This window comes from Monomorium pharaonis, chromosome 3 (genome assembly GCF_013373865.1).
Source record: "Monomorium pharaonis isolate MP-MQ-018 chromosome 3, ASM1337386v2, whole genome shotgun sequence".
NCBI lineage: Eukaryota > Metazoa > Arthropoda > Insecta > Hymenoptera > Formicidae > Monomorium > Monomorium pharaonis.
In genome coordinates this window covers 29,254,512-29,268,464 of record NC_050469.1, presented here as the reverse complement: position 1 = coordinate 29,268,464, position 13,953 = coordinate 29,254,512, and the positions used below count along the sequence as shown (strand labels likewise).

At 43.3% G+C, this 13,953-nt stretch overlaps 1 pseudogene; it reads right to left on the bottom strand.

Moving 5' to 3' along the window:
- Positions 1-1,411: 1,411 nt before the first annotated feature.
- LOC105832127 lies at positions 1,412-2,958 on the bottom strand (annotated as a pseudogene).
- Positions 2,959-13,953: the final 10,995 nt, after the last annotated feature.

Genomic DNA, 13,953 nt, shown 5'->3' with positions numbered 1-13,953 from the left:
GGTAGCAATTTTTTATACGCAATATCCAGTGTAATTTCAACAATAAATTTTTCCTTCCCCGCATACACCGCGAATAAGATTTTATTGTCCCTTTACATACACACACACACACAATCTCCGTTTCTTATTTTCTATTTGCGCCGCCTTATATACGTGCACATTCGTGTTTTTGGAAGATAGTAGTCAAGATGTAGATATTAGACAGATGTGCTCTCTGCGAAATTTACGGGGGACTTTGCTAATCATCTCGGAACGCGAGATTGCGCGAGAGATTATGATAGCGCCGTAGTAATTAATGGATTCAGATATATGACCCTTGACAAGTTCTATCTTAATCTACGATCTCCGTTCCTCCGTCTTATGTAAACTTTAAGAACATGCACAGGACGATGATAACCGGGCGGTCACTTAGAATGAAGCCATGCGGTAAATTTCTCGCGTCGTTAACCCAGTTGGAAAATTCATCATCGTAATGAGAAAAGCCATTCGAATGGTTTCTGCAATTACTTATTATATCTCTTATATGCGCAAGTTTATAAATAAAGGATATATATATATATATATATTCGGATGACATTCGAACGATCAGTGCGCAAATATATCCTGCTGTGAGAATTGTTATCTATCTTAAGATTTGCTACTGTGACAGTCACCGGTCGTTTCAGGCTACTTGGAATAAGTTGTTATTATTACTTCGCCGTTATATGTATAATATATATCACGTCCATCTTCCTCCTATATTGTCTGGTTATCGATTGTATGTGTATTCTCGACCAAAAGTTATGTCAAACGCGTACGAGCATAATCCTGCAGCTGCAGCTTACATGGATACGTGCCAACACATCTATTCATGCTGCAGGGTGGTTATGATGGTTTATTCCTCCCCGTCTACACCCCTTCCGATTCGTGCTAGTTCGCGGAGTATCTGATAGCGTCGTCAAGATATAACTAACATTTGTCGTAATGACCGTTTGGTCAACGAGTGCCACTCGACGACCTCGACAAGCAGTGGAGGCACAGAGAGAGATAGAAAGAGAAAGAGAGAGAGAGAGAGAGAGAGAGGAGATAGAGGAGAGAGAAAGAGAGAGACTGAACAGCCGCACCGGTTATCCACCCCCGCCGCCATCATATAACGACACGTCGCGAGTCAGAGGTTGCCGAGCAACGGGTGATGGTCGGCGAAGCGATGTGCTCGAGTCGAATGGAGAGCGAGCGAAACGAATAATAACGAAACGGCCAGCCAGTCCGGAATCCAGCCGCACGTCGGTCCGTCTCGGATGAGGCGTCGTTCAATTGAAAATTATTGGAAACCCTTCTGTTCCGAAAATTTGCCGACCGTTTAAAGTTTTTGTAAGTTCCCACTAAAAGGAGAGTATAATTAATAATTTATCTGTTTATAATATTTCTCTTCTTGATTAAAAAATGTGAATAAAATGAAATAAAATCGTCGAGGTATTTGTCATCGTGATCCAAATTGCGTACATCAAATTCTGTCAAGTGTTTGTGTAGTTTCATAAAAGAATTATTTCTCTTTTTTTTTAGATCCATGTCAGTTCCCGTAGAAAATTGAAATTTTAGGAATTTTGAAAATTTTAATGGATGTCATCTCTTTACTGATTCTGTTCTCTTAATAATTTTGAAAGTTTTTCGTTCTCTCTCTCTCTCTCTTTTCGTTATACAGGAGATTTAAATTTATTTCTAGAAATTACTCATAACGTAATTGATAGAACGTTTTCTAATGTATTCTATACCGTTATACTCTAATATATTGATTTCACTATACAATTATCATCCCTAATAAACATATCAATTCCAGGATGACTTACCATTTATGTATAAATATAAATGGAATTAAAAATTCATTATTTAAAATTACCCTTAAATTCACAACAAACATTAAATTCAATTTCAATTTATCTTGATTTTCGTCCTTACCAATTACATGAGATCTATTACGTATCTCTTATCTTATCGATATGTCGAACATAAAATTGTCAAGCTTACAGATCAGCCGCTTCGTGACGTTTCTCTAGATGAATGTCGAATAGGAATCTAGATGTGACTCGAGTATACACAAAAGATTATTGCAACTTCGGGATGAAGGTATTTGCAGCAACTAGCGTAGATACCATACATCCCAATTTCGCTCGAGTGGTCGCCATTTTGCTAAGGGTAGTTCCATTAAGCAAGGGGCGATTTCGGGCCGTCGTTCCGTATAGCGAAATGACGCGTACGTAAATATATATTACGTCGCTTCGCATGCGCGCGCGGGTTGATACACGCTGGATGTTTCGCATCTGTGTGAGTGTTATCTCTGGAAACACCGAGAGGCGCAAAGGGTAAAAGTCGAACACGTCACAGCACGTGGGTGGTATGGATTTCATTCCCGCAAAGAGACCATGTTGCTTTTCTTTCCAAGATACTCTTCGGACGCTTTATGTTGAAAATAAAACGGAGAGAGAGAGAAAAAAAACCGGCGACGCTTTATTAATCCGTAACACGGTAATTTGATAGAGAATTTACTTCTGAGAGATACAGAATTTTATTATGAGTTTTAGGTGCGCTAGTTCTAGATTAGAAATGCCTGGCGGTAATGATCCATTTTTATCCCCCGTATAATATAGTTATTAACTTGGCCCATTTACTTTGACGTATCCAAACGAGTTTTAATTGAACTGGATATATCAGTCTAAATTAAGTCCGGTGTTATTAAACTGCTATTTAACGCGCAGTCTCTCTTTTACTTTCGCTCTAAACTAGCGGCGCGTGTGAGTGATGTATAATTGTTACAGGAATAGCGATTAACGAATGAGTAATAGATGACGTTAATAACGCATAACGACGTCCGTTCGTGGGGGACTTACAATTCCATTCCCTTTTCGTGTTTCTCGGGTTCCTTTTGTACTCATCGCTTTTTCTCCAAGGCGCTGTCCCAAGTAGCGGCCGTATCACGGAGATGATTTACTCTAGAACTGTAAATTACGTTAGATAATGGGCTCGCCGTGAAACTTGCGACTTTAAAGTTGTGCCGTAAAATTTAAAACTTCGTTTAAAACACGATAATACGGGCACAATGACTACGGCCGGAAGATCAGAAACCGGCTGCCTCAAATTAATCTTTTACTTTAATGCATCTGCCGTATATATATATTCGAAAAAAGCTTATTCTAACATCAACGTGGAAAGGAGAAAGAAAATTGTGTCCTGTGAGTTTTCTTTGAAATCTGGAAGGAAAAAACATAAAGTGCAAACTCGTTACGCAAAGTTAATATTTAACGTCCTATTAATAATTTTATAACTGCAAAATGTTATAATGAGAAAATTATTTGTGTCACTTTGGACCGCGTGAAAAATAGATTTCATAAGGGACGCTCGAGAAATTCAGATTTTAAGAACATTAAGGTAATCACCGGGCTTAAAGTGAAATCCTTCAGAATGAAAATTCTCAATGTGATTATTCGCGCCCGTGCGCGCGTCCGCCATTTACGCCAAATGAGAAAAGACTATCGAAGCGTCCTCGTCTTTCCGCCCTATTAAAATTTGGCCGCGATTACGTAGACGGCTCGCGAATTACAATGGTAAGCCATTGGAGACGTTTAACGGCGAATTAATGGCAAGTTAAGAATTAAATTCGCCCGAGTTGATAACTCCGCTGTTCCCAAGATATTCGTCAAAGTGTCGCGAGGGCAAAAGTCAACGTCTCACGATGGAAAACTGCCCGGAGACAACTTTCGAACGCCTTCTTCGACAAGTTAACAGCGCAATGAACTGAACCAATTTGAAAATATACAAAATCAATATTACGCAAATCTGTGTAAGATAACGAATCTTTAAAAGTCTTTACTGCGTCCTACGTCAGCTATCTTGGATTATGACGTCAGGAGTATGGAAATACACGAGAATGAATTTTCCAATTTACGTTTATATAAATATGCTCATACATCTATATTCTTCTATTACATATTTTTCCTCCGTCCTCGGGTATGCATGAGCCATGCTTCGAGTGGGGTATAAATAACAAATTTTAGGTAGCGATAAATTCAAATAACCTAATTTGGATGGGGATTGGAAGATCCAGTTCGCGAAGAAAGTCCATTACTTGTAAAATCTTGGGATATTTGTGTGGTATGTTTCGAGATACTATATTATAAAATTTATTTAAGACATATCTACATGTGCCCAGAAAAAATGATTCACATACATATAATTATAAATAAATATTATTATCATGTAGAATATTGTATGACGTTGTATTATATCGCAATTTTGCTTTTTGTAAAGACAAACGGTGCAAAAGTAATTTTTCTCCTTTTTGTCTGTAAAAATATATACAAAAATTATACTTAAGAAACAAAAATATATGTATAGCTATATTTTTTATATAACTATGTATATTTAATACTTATGTACAATTATATATTTTCATTCTTTTCCAGATGCTAGTATCTTCTAATATTTTGCACTAAAAAAAATGTGATTCGCGCTATTTGTGACATCGAAAATTTGTATCTCAGAAAAAGATGAAAAAAAGAATAGTCGCTCTATAGGATATATTTTACATCCAGAACAATATCTATATGTATATATCTTCATGCCATAAACTCCAACGTTTCACATGTCCCTCCGTGTTCTTCTAAATCCGTCCGATCGCTTATCTCTCCACCACGATATTTTCCTCCGTTACCGCTATATCTCACGGTCCGGCCCTCTTCTCCTTACGCATAAATTTATATCATCCGACACAAAGACCTGACCTCCTTCGACGGTACAAAGTGCGCGGGGACTCGCATTATCGTCGGAGCTCGAGGACGAGGGATGATTCACCCTGGAGCTGCGGAAGGGTGCTTGAAAGAGGGATAGTCGAAGGCGGTGTTGCCAGAAATGCAAAATTCGTGTATACAGAGACTCTTTACCTCGAAATTGTCGGCAGATCAAAAGTTAAAAAATCTTGACCTTAATTTTTCATAATTATAAAATTGTTATTATGATAATTGTATCTTTCTAATTAAATTAAATAATAAAGAATTAAAATATAATTAAAGTTATATTACTTCAAATGCAATACATTCTCGCATGTAAACATTTTATTTTACTTAAATCAGTTTGAAATAATTAATTTATATAACTTATGCAATGTATTTCTTGCGCTGCATTCTTGTTAGGCAGGTTCAAAAATGGAAAAAAAAATGTAATGTTATCTAAGCTAGAATTTAATTTGCGACACATCTGTAATAGTGGGTAATATAAATATTAGCACTGCCTGTGCGCAACGTTCGCAGATTGAAAAAAAATAGCATTTCAGGAGCAGCGTGTTACGTTGATTTTGTTAGGAGCATGATCCGCGTCATCCTCAGTCGTACAAATTACGAGTATACGTATCTACGAGGTTGACTTTAGAAACATCACGGCGAAATATATACGCGTGTAGCACACGCGAATCTCAATCCCCGTTTCTCGTTCGTTTCAGGTTCGTAAATTGTAAATCCGAGCATACAGCGCGATAAAGTGCTGCAGTCAGCGTTCTGTGCTTGTATTGTTTTAGAACCCCTATAACAGTTGGCATGCGCTTACGCGAAAGGGTGGGTCACACATAGGGTGGCGATGAGACGCAAACACATCACGATAGAAACGCTCTTTTGATCCTGCCGTTACGAAAAGAACTCCTTGATATTGTCCGACGAGACAATGTAAATTGTCTTATTGAAAGAAACTGTCGAAAATGATGAGAATAAATATTGCGTTTACAAAAACAAATGCTCCTCAATATTTGAATCTGATAAAATAAATAACCGTTAAAACTCAACAACGTTTCATAGCAACAATAAGATATTTTTTTATAGTGTACCATACTTTTAATGAAAAATTTATAATTTCAATATTAATAGTAGCATCATGCCGTATATTTAATCTTTTATAAAGCATTATTCCTTTCAATATTATTTCTCCTTTCGTTTCTTTCAACAAAGAGGGTTTTTATCGTGGCTCACAGAAGTCTCGCGTATCCTCGGATTCCCCTCCTTGTCATCCTTGATTTTCACGATGCGAGGAGAAGCCCATTAATGCATGCCGATCGATAATTCCAGACATTATCGCGGTATCGACCCCCGGCAGTGGACGTTACTTACTGTTCGAGGAATACGAATATGTGCTTCGAGAGGCGCTTCTCTCGGAGCAACAACGGCAAGTTAATACTTCAAACGGCCGCACTTTTCACAATGCGGAAGGACCTGCGTTCCACTTTTACAGATAAGTAGATTACGAGATGACGCAATGCAGTGGCAAACTCAGTAAGATAAATAATGCATAATGAAGCAAAAAGAAAAGGGGGAAGGTTTGTACTCTCAAGATTTTCCAGAAGGCAGACGTCATATTTAATGTAACTCGCGAGGGGAAATATTGTCCTTCGAGAGCTTCGCTTCCAAGCATTTTCATTCGCCTGTCACTTAAGAACTATTGCCACGTTTTTTTCTTTCAGAAAAAAAAAAGAATTAATTTGCCGGCAAATTAATATTCGAATTACATGCAATTCTTTTTCCGATAGACGCAATCAGCGTTCGTTGTTTCAACAAACTCGTTCGCGAAAAATTATTATATATATAATTGCACATTACGGAATATTAAAATTACACACACGTGTAACACACATTAAAATTACATGGAGAAATTAGTAGAATTTTTTTTTGTCGCGCGATGTAAAGGGTATTCAAATGATCTGAACAATCTTCGCAACCACAAGTAACAGATATCCCGATAATTTTACCGTCGCGACACAATCCAAGACCGCAAGGAACATTTAAGACGCTTAAGTATCGTCCCTCTCGTCGTTATATACTTCTTGTCACCGTGTCCGGCCCGGAATTGCGTAGCAAGGTGTGTGCGAAGTTTTCGGCAAGGTTTATTGTTCTTTATTCATCGAGCGAAGAACGGGATGTCGGTACGAAAGCGCAGAATGGAGTCAATCGCCGAACTATACACGCGGCATCGCATAAAGCATCGGCTCCGTTTTTTTATCCTTGTCCCGATATATCGGGACGTCAAAGTGTTCCGCGATTGAAATCACGCGAACCGTGCAGGCTGTAGCCCGTACACACATACGTACATACATGCAACATGCATATAGAAGGACGAGCACGACGATCGATCTTTCGCACAGTTACCTGAAATTTGGTTCACCCAGCAGCCGAAACCTTGAACGCCGGATTACCACCCGAATGTCGAGGGTAAGTCTGCAAATGATTGAATTAAAATAATCAAGAGTTCGATTATTCGACACGATTCTCGAGTACCTTTTCTCAGCGCGATTAATACATTCCAATTTATTATTTCAAGAAGAGTAAAGGCCATTTGAAGAACGGCTTTTGTCTTCTTCTGTAAATTATAGAAGACATTTTCCTCATTGATTTAGGCTATTCTTTCATTTTGTCAATTTTCCCCGACAAAAGTCGCACAAAAAAAAAAAGAAAATGCGACCGTGCAACTGTGCGAAAGTTTGCGGAGCTCTCTTCAAAATAAAGTAACGCCGGGCGCGATTCGAGTTGTACGAGCCAAAACTCGAGGTCCCCCGTATTCCTCTCGCAGGCATCGGGCATAGAGAGCGCAACCGAATCGCGGCTGCGAAGCCACGGTGAAATCCGGACGACGAAATCAACTACCTGTGGATACGAGTTAAACGACTTATATACGACGGTAACGTGACGACGACAATCGGATTTGAGAACGTGGCGTTCGATTTGTTTTCGCGTAGAATTACAGTACGTAACATTAGCGATTGTCTTTTAGAAAAAATACTACTTCACATCCGGAGGGGAAACGATTTGCAGAAGGATTTGCAGAGCGGCTACGCGCGCTGATGATATTTGTATCACGGTGTAAGATATATCGGCTTGACAACGGACAATCGCGAAGGGTCAGAATGAAAATTAACGGCGCGCACGGGGGACGGCGATATGAAATTTCGATACGCAGTATACACAAGCCCCTTATTACACGTCCATTCAATAACCCCTAAAGGGGTAAGGCGTAATTGGAAAAGGGCGCGCTATTCAGCCCGCCTCTCCCTACGACGAAGAAAGCGTTTGTCCTGGCGCGCATAGAGAAATTTCCGCCGGCGAACGCCGTCGCGCCGCCGCCGACCTGAAATCAAAATATTTGCGTAGCCCCGATTGGGGTATACAGACGGGAGAGCACCGACGGAAAGCGAAATATCAAAGTTTATATCTCGTTACGCCGTCCGGGCGCGCTGTCTCTCTCTCTCTCTCTCTCTCTATAACGCCCGGAGCTTTATTCGGCGAAGCTTTTCACATCGACAACCTTTCGGGAGTATATCTTCAAAAGAGATTACGAGAGACACGGGCGAATGTCGTGTCGTCGGCCGCGATTCGTATCGCTCGCCGTCGCGGCCGGATTGGGCTGATTTTATTCCCGAGGTTGCGCAATCTCACCCTGATTACTCGCGTAGAACCCCCCCGTGGAGCCGAGTGGCCAAATCGGGATCTAAATCGGAGCCTCGTAAATTATTCGTCGCACGCATACGTCTTGCTCGACGTTAACTTACCAGCGGGCGCGATGGGAAGAAGGGAAGAGAGAGAGAGAGAGAGAGAGAGAGAGAGAGAGAGAGAGAGAGAGAGAGAGAGAGAGAGAGAGAGGAGAGTTTCGCTTCGTTTGACGTAAATGTATCTTCTCTTCGGACGTTCGTATCGTGCGCGGAGCACTGATGTGGCGTCCGCCTAAAACTGGATCCATAGCGAGCCGGCGAGCGCGAACAAATACGAATAAACAAGTTGTTCATTCGTGTTTATTCGCGCATGCTGGCTTTGAGCTCTCGAGATTGATTAGCATAGCCGTATGCTGTGCGCTGTCCACTGCGTATTTCTAATGCCGTTCCTTTGACCCGCGAGTAACACGGGAGAAGTGCGGGCGATCATCATTAATGCGCTCCACTGTACCATAGAGAAGGGTTTAGGGTAGGTAAATATCCCCCCCTACGTGACGGAGCTCGCTCGCGTTCGTGGAAATAATTCAAGCACCTCGCCGTGGCCCCGATACTTTACGATAAGCTGGACTAATTAATAATAATTTCGTGCAACCTGTGTCGCGCAATGTGAAGCAAGCTAAAAGCTTATTTGCTCTCTTTGTGGACGCAACGTTTGGTAATAGATTATCCCTGATGAAGCTCTTCCAAAGCAAAATTTCAGCGAAATAATTACGAGACGGACAGATGCTGTTGCGTCGAGACGTAAAAGATGATAGTTATATCGTACAATAATTCATTAAATCCTTCTATAATATTCATAAAATCTGTATCATTAATAAAATGATTCCTTGTTTTGCTAAAAAGGTTTAAACTGTGGCATTTCATTTTCTGTTTCTACGCATTTAAAATGAAGATCAAAGCTTTATAAATTGTACGTTGAACAGATGTAAATAACATTGTGTCGATATAATCGGATTATGATACACATGTGGCAGTATTTAGTGATCGTAATAGAAACTTTAGGACAAGCACATGTAGAAATAAGTCTTCTTGATAAACTTATTTATAACTTTAATATGACAAGAGAATGAACAGAAATCTTTCAAATTTTAGATACTCTATTTAAAATCCCTTTCAAGAAAATACTTTTGCAAAAAAAAAAACAGCTGACTCAATTTATATATATTACAGCATTTCATATTGATGTATTAATTAAATGAAAATCGATTTGACACGTTTATTTTCGCCAATCATAATTTAATTTAATTGGTTAAAGTAATTGGGTAATATTCTCTGCAAATCGAGGTCTTTCCATGAATTTGAGGCAGGAAAAAGGAATCGGAATAATCAAAAGACCTCACCACGTGGAGCACGAACGAGAAATTCTAGGTCAGTCTCTGTGTAACATCCTTCTATTTCTCCGCGAGAAAGTTCCAATTAGCAAATATTATTCACGGGAGAAATTCACAATTCTCTTTATCGAGTTCAAATATCGAGGTTTCCTCGAGTTCAGCCGTGTCAGAGAGCAACGAGTGAGGGGGTGAAAATGCGGAGGAACTAATTTTCACGGGAGGGGATGATGGGGAAAGGAAAGAGGATGAATCGTGGTAGGAATCGTATACGGAGCCGCATTTTTATCCTCCAAGAAATAAGAATGCGTCACATCCCTCGTCTCGTTTACCCCCTATTCTCTCGCTGAAACTATAGCTTCCTCCCCCCGTCGCATCGACTCCCTCTTGTATCTCCGACATTACGTTTGTACGGCCAGCTTATCGTGCGCATTACCGTCGCATTAGGGGGCTCGTCGAGAGACAGAATCTTTTGGCGACGTAAAAAAAAAAAAAAAAAATTCTCCGTTCCATTGTCCGCGGTGCGCTGCTCGGCGAGATCGCGTTTCGCGACGCGTGTAATATCAGCATTACACGGCATACTGGAGTTCTCCCTCCTCTCCCTTCGAATCGTTTGCGCAGCGATGGACCCACCCGCGCGAGCTCGAGTATCGAAATTCCAGCCGCGCGCGCCCCACCCCGAAAAAGAAATTCCCTCGTCGCGGCGCCGGGCATCCGCGGCGCGTGCATCGGGCGCAGAATTCAGAAGGGACGAAAGACGTCTATCTCGTCTCTCCTCCGTTGGCGTGGGTCAGTAGACGAGATACCTCCCCCCTCCTCCCTCCCCGACGGGAAAGGGAAGGTAGAGAGACGGGGGGGGGAGGGGGGTAGAGGGAAAGGCCAGTGGGATATTCGATACCGGGGGCATGGATCGCGCGCGGCCTGTGCAGAGTGACGCTGGTGCCACCCTAACGTGGCACGTGGGGCACTACCAGGTGTTGCCTAGACATCGGGTCGATGCCGAACGCAGGCGCATGTGCGATTCCCGTCTTCCCCTTTCGCCCCTTTCCCCCCCTCTCCCTCATCCCTTTCGTCATCCTCTCTCGTCTTTCTCCCGTGCTCTCTCCGCGTGCTCTGCTATCGCTTTCCACCCTATGCTCGTGCCACGCCACCCTCGCGCGTTTCTCCTCGTTTTTGCACGAGGGGAAATACACCCCTGCGTAGTATCGCCCCGACGTGCGCCACCCTTGCACTACCACCACCGTTGTCGGCGACAACAAGTAGACGGCGTATATCGCCTTGGTATCGCTACTATGCAGCCAATCTTCTGTAGGAATTACCATCCACCCCCTCTCTCTCCCATTCCGTCTTTGTCTTTCTCTCAGGAGAAAAAGAGAGGGTGAGGAGGGAGGAAAAATAAAGGAAAGAATCTACACGCTCGTCGTAATGCCAGGAACGAGATTCAGGAACGTAGCACCCCTGACCAGCTGTTCTCCCCTTCGATTTTTGCAGTAGTCCCGGGGTATGTTTACATGCGCGCGTGTGCGTGCGTGCGTGCGCGCGCGCGCCGGATGCGGCGATAAACAGCGGCGGAGTTTGCGAGGAAAAGATTTACAGATAGCTCGCGCTTAGCTTGCATTGCGTAGCGCGGGAGGTCGATGACCGGATCGGGAGTCTTTGCCGGTTTACCGGAAATCTCGTCCCCGATCAGACCATCCCTTGGAAAGTTCGTCGCCGCACGCGCCGCGGTAATCGCGTTTCTATCTATTCAGGAGAGACATACTCTTATTTGCAATTATATTGTACATTGCGGAGAATCTGCAGAGAAAATGGAGGAATGGCGAAAATTGCAGGGACTATTATCGATTCTCTGAGGAACAAACTTACAACTTGACTCGTAGATTTGTTGAAACTTGAATAACTACGATATACTTATAAAATAATTGTTAAATAAAATTTAAAGTAAAATTTACAAACATAAAATTTCACATTGTGACTTATAATTAATTTAAAAAGTGTAACACACACACACACACACACACACACACACACACACACACACATATATATATATCACAGAAATAGTTTCTCGGCTCTGCGCGCTTATTCTGAATAAATGTAAGCGTGGTGAAGAGTACAACGTATTGTAACTGTGCTGCTTCCTATTTTACATTTTTCCAATCTCCTTTTTAAATCAGGCTGCGCGACCCAGTCTACGTAGCGAGCATCAAATACGCGGTGCAACATAAATTCAACTTTACGCAAAGTATGGTGCCGCGTGTGTACGTACTAAGAATACGAAATCATCGTTTACATAGGCAAAAAGAAATATTGCGGTTGCGATATACAGTTTACACACCACTATTGCATACGGTGTACATCGCCATTTTTCTCTTTCTTTGCTTTAAATGTCTTAATTTTTCACAATTTTAAATAATATACATATATATTAGATTTCTGCATAACGTGAAGTCTCGCTTTCGGCACATTATTTTTGCCAACCTGAAATCACAGTTCTTGCTTTATTCTTTCTTTCGCGAGAATTTCGAGGGAGATTATCATTCTCATCTTTTATCTTTTATCTTTTAATTTGAAGCAACACGTGCCTATCTTAATTAAGCCTCAAATAAAGATTTTATTAAAGAGAAATATAGAGAGTATGTGTTTGCAAACTTATCTGTATCTAAAAATTAACTCAAAACATATATCGTAGTTGTATTATTTATTTGTATACAATTAGAAATTAATTTAGTCCGTGAAAGATTCTTTCTCGATCTTGTAACTCGAAAATTGTGAACTTATCCGTTTTTGCTTTATTTAAAAAATTGATGTGGCTTCTGTTCATAATGTCCCCAATCTTTTACGAGAGTGCGCCGATCAAAGGGTGTGATACCGTGCAAAAAATTCGCGTCCTACGCCACTGACAACGGCAACACACGCTCATTCTCGTGCTACGCGCGCGTGTCACGTACGCACAACTACAACGAGCGACCTGCAGGAATCGAGAACCTACATCAGCACTCTCGAGGGGTAGCTGTGCAACCCCTCGTACGAGACCATCACCATCAGCACCAGCAGCAGCAGCAGCAGCAGCAGCAGCGGCGGCGGCGGCGGCAGCGGCAGCAGCAGCGCCATCCCACGAGCGTTCTTAGGAGAGCCGCAACAGAGGGACGCCGGGGGTGCTGCTGACTAGTCGAGCCTGCAGTGAGTGACGAGGACAACCCCGTGAGCGTGACAGAGGTGGTGGCCGCCGCGGAGAAGGGATAAAGGGCCGAGGGGACGGTAACGCGGAGCGGCAGCGCCACCGACTAAACAGTCGCACCCCGTCGTCGCCATCGTATTCGAGGCCACCCCCTGTCACTGGCGAGAGCCGCGACAGGGAGCGACCGGAAGAGTAACGGACGGACGGGCGGACGGACGGGCGGGCGGACGGACGGACGGACGGACGGACGGACGGTCCTCAGTCAGTCAGTCAGTCAGTCAGTCAGTCAGTCGGTCCACTCTCGGCAAGTCTCGGGGCGCAAAAGAAGAGCCATCCCCCCCCCTCCCCTTCTCGGACACACGCGCATACGGACACACACAAACACACAGCCACACGAGTATTACATACATATACACGCGTGCACACATTACATAGACATATTTATCCATCGTACGAGTGCATACCGCAGAAGATACGTCCCCTCGGCGACCACCCTCTCGAGCGGACGCGGAGAACTAACCGCGGAGGAGGGCTCGTAAGAGGATCGCCAGGCCGCAGGCGAGCTGGCATGGTGGCGGTGGTGCATCCGTTTAAGGAGCCGCCCTCGCCGCGCCGATGACGAGGCTGCAGATCCCACACCAGCGCGTACCACGTAGGACGAAGGCGAAGCCGGTCAGCGAGCGACCACCGAATCGAGACGGTCCCGTCGTCCATCGGTCCTGCGACGGGCCGCAGCCACAGACGGCCGCGCCGGGTGACGGACGGGCGCGACGTAGACGTCGACGTCGCGCAGACGACGACGGCGACGTCGCCCGCGGAGCAGTAGGCGGAGCAGCGAGCAGCGACGGCGACGTACGCGCCGTAGTCGCGACCGTCGTTCGTGACGACGACGACGACGACGTCGGTGGTGCGGTTGGTGCTGCAGTTATTGGTGTTGAGCGTGTCGGTGT